Genomic DNA, 7,369 nt, shown 5'->3' on the forward strand with positions numbered 1-7,369 from the left:
AGATAGGTGAAATTAAAACCTTTAAAAACTTTTATAGAAAATTAGTTAGACAAGAGTCAGACTTCAAGAAATATTTTAATTATAAACTGATAACAAAATTTGGGAAAAACTCACAAGGATTCTACTGTTTTAAAAGTCGCTTTAAAAAAATGAGGGAATTTATGAATGAATCTGTATTAAATAATATAACAATGACTTAGTAAAGTCAATAAAAGAGAGTAATACTTCAACAGAAATTATTGTACGAATACGGTAACTAAATTTTTCAAGGAAGTAGGCTAAGTAAAGCTGTACTCTTGTTACATTTTTATTAATTTTACAAAGACAAAGATAGAAAGGTTTATAATATATACCTGATATTCCAAGGTTTCTTTCAAACTCATAACCAAAAAATCTTCATAGGGTAGCTGTTCTGGAGAACATTCTTCTTTTATGACTGCCTGCAGGTAAAATAAGAGTTTGGCAATTTTTAAATAAGTATAATAACTTGTTTCAGTTTTATTACAAAGTCCTCATAATCTAGTAATAGTTTATCATTACTTTCAGTAGGCAGCATAGAGTGATACTAGCCCCAAAGTTTTCACAAGCTAAAACTTACGATTCCTTAAAAACCCAAGCATACAACGATGCTTAGCGAACGGCAGATCAATAGGTGTATCGGGCGAGTTTCGTGGTAAACGAGTTTAACCTTTGGGCGCCGTTACGCTTTGTGTTTTGCACTTTATTTGGTTTAATGGCTAACTATTTTTATTTCAAATGGTGGCCAGATTTTTTCCTTAAAATTTAGCAGAAATTTGAATCAAGTTTAGTAATTTTTTAGGCTTCTGTGGAATAAAAAAATCAAATTATTAAAAATTTTAACGTAGAATCCTTGAGTTGCGCCGGCCGTTGTCCCGAAGGTATAAAAACAATTTTTTATCTTAGGAGACGTAACTCAAATAATGGCCGTATAACATATAAAATTTTTATATTATTACTATTTTTAAGTTGTTACTGTTAGAATAGAGATTATAAAGTGTCAGATCAATATTTTTAAATATTTCTATCGCGAGTTGCTAGTAAATGAGGCGTTATTATCTTCCCTAGCTGTGATGTTTGCTTGATATTTCATCGTAGTATCAGTAGTAGCCTTGGTAAGTTGTTGCCTTGAAAATTCTTTGTTAAACTCTAAGAGAGACTGAAGGGGGTGTTTAACAATATTAAAGAGTATGTCTTCAATATATACTGTCTCCTAGATCTTAAGATTTCCTCCGTTTTTATGTTAAGTTTGGTGTGATCATCCTTTGTTGAATCAGTTCATTAAAAAAAGAAAAGTTACAACTAATTTTTCCCACGGTCCCACATAACTGTATTTTTAACTTTTAGAAGATTAAATTTTTAAAATAAATCTGACTTAAAATTTACTTTTTACGTTCTAAAAAATCACTTTTCTTCCATATTAATACATGATAGTAGGTGCGCCAATTACGTCTTTCAAACTTTTTTATCTCGTTTATAATTAACGAGATACCATAAAAAAAATTAGCGGGTGTTATAAATTGCTCTTTATAAGTTCGTTTTCTTAAAATAACCTGGTACCGCGCTTTTCCGAAGGACTTGGACCACCCACCACAACTCAAGCAAGTGGCCCTCCTGGAAGGGTAAAGTACCATTATTACGGGCACATAAAACACTTTTTCATAACTTTTCTTCAAGTAAAAAATAGTTTTTTTAAATATTTAATATATTAATCTGAACTAGCAAAAACTAGTAAATATCAAATAAACCTTAAAGTAATCTGCGTTATGAGTATCAAGGGTCATAAAAATGCTTTAACATTTTATTTATTAGTTGTAAATTTTATGAAACGTCTGTAACGATATTTTAAACTAATAAAAAAAAATTCCGTTAAGATTGCATGATATAGACAGTTTTTATACTTTATGATCCATTTTGTTAGAGAAATTAATTTTTTTTGTGCATTTTATAGTAATAATTATCACAAAATTTTAGACAAATATATATTAACTGTTATCTGGGAAGAATTAAGATATCGGTTTTGCAATGAGCACATTGAAGATGTTTTAATAAGCTTGGCAACTCTTAGAAAATTATATAAGTTAAAGATGAGATGTGTATACTCACATTAATTTAGATATAATTACTACCACCTAGTTCCTAAACTTGCAGCGAAACAAATTAAATGAGCTTTATTGAAGTATTCTCATCTATAATGCAGAAAACCCTTAAGTTACGAACTTTCATTTTATTAAGATGATTAGAAAAACTTGAAACTTTATCGCAAAAAATTTTAACTATAAATTAATAAGCTATGTAGTATAGACTTTTTTTCCTATTCTCAATTGGGTTCATTATAGGGCTTCCCACTAAACTTGAAGCGTGTTTATTTTTAGGTTGAGTATCGAAACCTAACAGGTGCTCTGACTTTTTGTACAATATTTAATTGTTAACCACTTATTTTTATTAGCTTAAAATAAATCTTTAATTTGTTATTCACCAGTATTCATAATATAGCTTGACATTTGTAATTAAATATAATTACTCTATTTTTTAAGAGATAAATTAATATTTAATGTTTTTTTTTAAGTGTTACTTTCACTTTCTTTTTTTTCGGACTATTTTATTAATCACTGATGAATCATCTTAAACTGTTTTTGATGGAGAAAAAGAGGAGAAACAATCATTTTTTCGAGTGAACTTATACATTTAGAAAAGTAATCCTAAAATGAGGAAGAGGATGAAACACCTGCAAAGTGGTATAATGTACCACGTGGTGCCGCCCCTGTTTTACCGGGGTTAACAACCTTATCTATCCTGAAGGACGCGTTGTATCTTGTTTAAGTAGTACTTTACTTTATTTGCTATTTTTACTTTAAGCTTGATAAAGAGGAGCGACTACAAAAGTTTTTATTTATTGCGTTCGTTAATGCAGAGGCGCAGCTTTACATATACTGGAGGTTACGCTTCTGCTTCGCTTTTCTGTTCACTCGTGGGAAGACATATACAACGCCAGCAGAACAATTGGCAAGTATTAAATTGTAAATCGCAACCTTAATTATAATTCAGTTAATTTCAGCGTTACTTTAACAATACATAACAAAGACCTGTGAAAAAGCAGCACACCCTATGTATGCACTCTAAAGGCCTACATACGCAAGTACAACCGCAACAGTTATCGATGCAAGCTCCTAAATTTAGTAAAACTAAGACAAACGTTAAATTTTAGTCTCCCGTATTACCGCCTTGTAGGTCGTCGTATAACAAAGTTGTTTCTAAAAATTGCCCGTGTTTCTCATTTAGCTTGGTTGGTTGAACTTTAATGGCTGAAATCGGTTTGTTTTTTACTAAAAACTCTTCATCACGCAAAACCTTAACGTAAAATATACATTTTTTAGTATATAAGCTTAAGGACCCTTAAAAGCGTGCTAAATATCTAAATTTAATTAATTAGAGCAATGAAAAAAGTTACTTACTTTTCCGTCTAGCATAAGTCTTTGATGGTGCTGGGGAACACCTGTTCCCTCAAAAATTTTACATTTAAGTTCATTTACTCTAACTTTTTCATTAACAAAGTTATATATCGCTTGTTGTTTATCGCAGAAGTTAACTCTAATTTTCATTTTTAAATTTTTCTTCAGAATTGCGGTCCCCTAAATATTGTAAACATTTAAATTAGAAAAATTATTTTGAACCTGTTATAAATTAATTTAGTACCTGTGCATAGATAAGTATTTCAAACCAAACGCCAACAAACTAATTCTTTTTATGAAATAGCGTCTACTAAATTTCGCTTTAGTCAAGAAGGCGAACGCGCTTACTATAATATTGCAAACTGCTAACCACAGAGAGATTTCAAGTGCGTCTTGTAGCTAATAACGTTGGCTAGTGCATCACTATCTGCTGCTTTGTTATTTGTGTAGGCTTAAGTAATTAATAGATCCTTTCTTCCGCTTCCCTGCTTCTACAGAATTGACGTAATAATTGATGCAATTATATCATATTAACATCGATATCCATTGGAATGCTTAATCTGGTGCTTTATAGCCGTTAGTGATTATTATTGTCACAAGATAATTCAAAGTTCTTCCTGAGGTGAGTTTGCGGAAATGAAAATACCGCGTACGCGACTTTTCCCAGAATTAGTTATTAATACCTAATTTTAGATGCAACCAATTTTTTTGCATGCTAAAATACGGTATTAAAAAATATTAAATATGAATATTCGCACCCGTCTTTAAAATGTGAAATAAATTTTTTCAGCTCTTAAGTAATCTATCTATTTCCGTAAAAATTATACAACTACTTATAAAATTTATAAAGTTAAATGAATAGCCTCCATATCTATGTTATAGTTCTCATTTAAAAAGGTTATAAAGTTAACACTAGTAACCATAATAGGCAACTAACCAGCGAATAGTTAAGCTTGCTTAAGTGTTGCGTATATATAGTTTAAAATTGTTAAACTTACTAAATTAAACTACTTTAAAATTTAAGCCACATCAATTGTAACTTACAATCCTTAAATGAGGTCATATATCCTTCAAATATACCAGCACATACTAGTCATGAATACGGAGATTGATTTAATTGGGCTCTATTTTAGATGAGCATGATTTAGCATGCTTCCTCAGCTTTAATTTTTTTGATGGTTTCAGTTTTAGTTGCGACCAATGCACTTTCTGAACCATCCATAATTATATTAGCTTTTTTAGCACGTACACAGCTACTTAAGCCTACCTTAAGCAATTATCTGTTTGTTTACCTTCTGCATATTATAGCATCTTTCCTTTACTTCTTCATTAAGTTCCTTTTTTATCTACTGTTTCTAGTTTCTTAATTCTATTTCTATTTTTTTTATGATTCTATTACCTTTAGCTCTTAAGAAGTTTAACTGCGGGTGCTTATTATCTCTAGAAAACCTTAAGAGCTTAGGATCATAACAAAGTTAAGAACACTGTGATTTGCAAACTAAAGGTTGTGAGTTCTAATTCCTCCAACGCAGCTTTTTTATTTGTTTTTAACAGTTGCACGGTTAACCCCAATTTCTAACAGACGGTTTCTGTCCTTCCCCCGCCAACACCTTATACAATTTATCTATTAAATAAGCTTATAGCTAGGATGATATTCTTATTGTTGTTTTTTACTTGCGAGCGTCACTACTGGTATGTTAGAAAGTTTTGTAAATATCATTACTTATTATAAACTTTATTTCATATATTAAAACGTTTTTACTATTTAAAAAATTATAACTTGGGCAATTTGATTTTAAATTATACAGTGCTTCCTATAGTTAATTTCTTTTAAACCAAATGGCTAATTACTAGCAAAATATTTTTTATTTTATGCCCGGTTTATATACTTAACATATACATAAAAATCAAGTTAAATTGTTAGCTCAGAGATAGGCGACTAAAGGATAGCACATATATTCACTAAAAGAAGTCCTTTTAATATATCGAGGATTCTGTAACGCACCATATAGTAGCGCCACTTCTAGGAAGATGGCTCGAGGTTGCGTATAAGTTTTTAGTAGATAAAATTACGTATACAACTTTATGTAATATGAGACAGTAAAAGGAACATACAGGATCCGAGCAGTAATTTAATTGGTGTTTCATTGTAAGATTATTCTGTTGAAAAAAAAATCTACTCTCTTCAATACCAATTTATACGTTTTGGTTTCATCTATGTAAATGGGGGCCTTTAGTATTCTTTCAATGTTAAATTTAAGTTATAGCGCAGGCAAACGTCTTTAGTGAGACGATGTTTAAAAAAATTAGCCTTCAGTTAAAAATACTGTTGGGCAAAATAGACCACGGCGATCAACCCTTCGTCCCTTATAATCGCTCACTCTGATATTAGTTAATAGCCTTTTTACAGTGTATATTAAGCCAAGCACAATTTAATACCACCAATAGCTAAGAGGGACGAGAACGAAAAGAACAGGAGTTACTTTATTTGAATTTTTTTTTAGGCACTGACATAACTACGGCTAGTCTTCGCAAGAGACTTTAAGCCGCTTGATTTGAATTTCACCTCTTCTGTAAATGAATTGGAACACGAGTGTCCAAGCCGTTTACATATCTTTACAAAGTTAAAAAGCATTTCCATTTATGTATATTTGTTTAGATTAAATTTAAGATTGCTTGAATTAAACATAAATAAATTTGTTCCCCATTAGAAGATGTGTCAGAACATTATTCCTACCTTAAAATTGCGTTTATTTTAAAAATATTAGTTTGGTGTTTTTCATTGGTTCACTTTAGATTATTATTTTGTGTGATTTAATTTAGCTGTGTACGTGTAGGTTGTTTGCGTGTATGTTAGTGTTTGCATTTTTTAGTACAATGAACAGCCCCCGACAGCGCGTAATATCATCCATTTTACTGATTATTAAAGGTATTTCCAGAGATTACTCAAAAACGATGGTTATGTTCACTCTATTTAAAAGAATTAACTTTTTATTTGCCTCTTTACAAAGTAACTACGTATAATTTAGAAGTGAGCGAGGTGTTTTTAAACCATCACGGGCTTATAAAATAAGTACCAAATGTTTTCAAGTTTGTGTAATTCGTGTAAAGAAAAATTTTTTTTTCTTCTCTTAGTGAAAGCCATTATTTCTTTCTGCAATGATAGCTAAGAATATATTTTTATTCAGTTTGGAGAAAGATCAATGGATATTAGGAGTTCAATAAGTTGAATAGTTAGCGCGAAAAACCTACTTTTAAATTTGGTTGACTGCCTATATTTTTAAAGCTGTCTCTTCCGTGTGCTGAGATGGTGCAGGAATTACATTAATTTGAGCTGTTACCTCGAGAAGGATAAATTTTTTATAGGCTAGTGATTCTATAGTGGAAATGCGTCCATTGAGTTTGCGGTGTGGATGGTTTAATGTTTGGTTAACTCTTTGCTTTTCGCTACACTTAATGTAGTTATAGGTTAAGGCCCAATAATTAGAGTTATAACTAATTAATTGGTATCAGTGACATTAGGCTAGTTGTAGTGTTTTTCTTGACCTTGACAGAGATTAGAAAATGACATGACACACGGACGTAACTATATTTAATAGCTCAACTTCGGCCACTGTGCCATTTTGATCGAATATCAAAGTCTTCTATAGTGGTGCAAGCTGCCTTAAAATCGAGGTTTACAACTTATGATTAGCATTTTAAGTACTTAATATGCTGAGCCAAATGGAGTCGTAGAAGAGTTAGCATTTCGAAGGCCCAACTTCCAGTTAGAGATTGTTTACTATGCATAAAGTTAGAATATCCTAGTAATAATGATCGCGTTAATAACTCAAGAAGGAAAGCTATTGTAAGTATCTGAATTGAAGCCTTGAAAGGTGCAAATTATACTATACGGTTAC

The 7,369-nt window shown here is 30.9% G+C and overlaps 1 long non-coding RNA gene across 1 annotated transcript; it reads right to left on the bottom strand.

Moving 5' to 3' along the window:
- Window positions 1-2,938: 2,938 nt before the first annotated feature.
- Window positions 2,939-3,800, bottom strand: LOC135144453 (uncharacterized). The gene is made up of 5 exons (XR_010283144.1): window positions 3,715-3,800; window positions 3,474-3,650; window positions 3,240-3,369; window positions 3,105-3,188; window positions 2,939-3,050 (listed from the first exon to the last, which is right to left on the bottom strand). It is a non-coding gene; the product is annotated as an uncharacterized LOC135144453 (long non-coding RNA).
- Between the last annotated feature and the right edge of the window lie 3,569 nt (window positions 3,801-7,369).

Source organism: Zophobas morio, unplaced genomic scaffold (assembly GCF_036711695.1).
Source record: "Zophobas morio isolate AGI-343-1 ecotype UQ-CSIRO unplaced genomic scaffold, CSIRO_AGI_Zmor_V1 ptg000101l, whole genome shotgun sequence".
Taxonomy (NCBI): Eukaryota; Metazoa; Arthropoda; class Insecta; order Coleoptera; family Tenebrionidae; genus Zophobas; species Zophobas morio.